Genomic DNA, 350 nt, shown 5'->3' with positions numbered 1-350 from the left:
ATTTTTTATACAAGATTTTCAAGATTTTCCTGCAAATAACATTTAGTGACTACTCAGCTAAATTCTACACTAATTTGCTTTTCTATATAAAATAGATATCTTTCATAATCCTTGCGAATCTTGTGAGGTAAAAAGGTTACTTTGTATGGGAAGGCTGAAAATGAAATTGGACCAAGTAATTTTTACATATTATCTAGGAAGATCTTTAAATTGAAAAAAATATTTCGAATAATCCTGTTAAAAAATTACAACAAGATATATAATTTTATTATATGCTATTATGTTCTGTTATGTTTTATTTTTAAAGATTAAACGCATATTGAAAATATAAATAAATCTATTTAAAAAAT

This window comes from Atta colombica, unplaced genomic scaffold, assembly GCF_001594045.1.
Source record: "Atta colombica isolate Treedump-2 unplaced genomic scaffold, Acol1.0 scaffold200, whole genome shotgun sequence".
Classification (NCBI taxonomy): domain Eukaryota; kingdom Metazoa; phylum Arthropoda; class Insecta; order Hymenoptera; family Formicidae; genus Atta; species Atta colombica.
The sequence above is the reverse complement of the archived record's forward strand: the minus strand, read 5'-3'. Positions refer to the sequence as shown.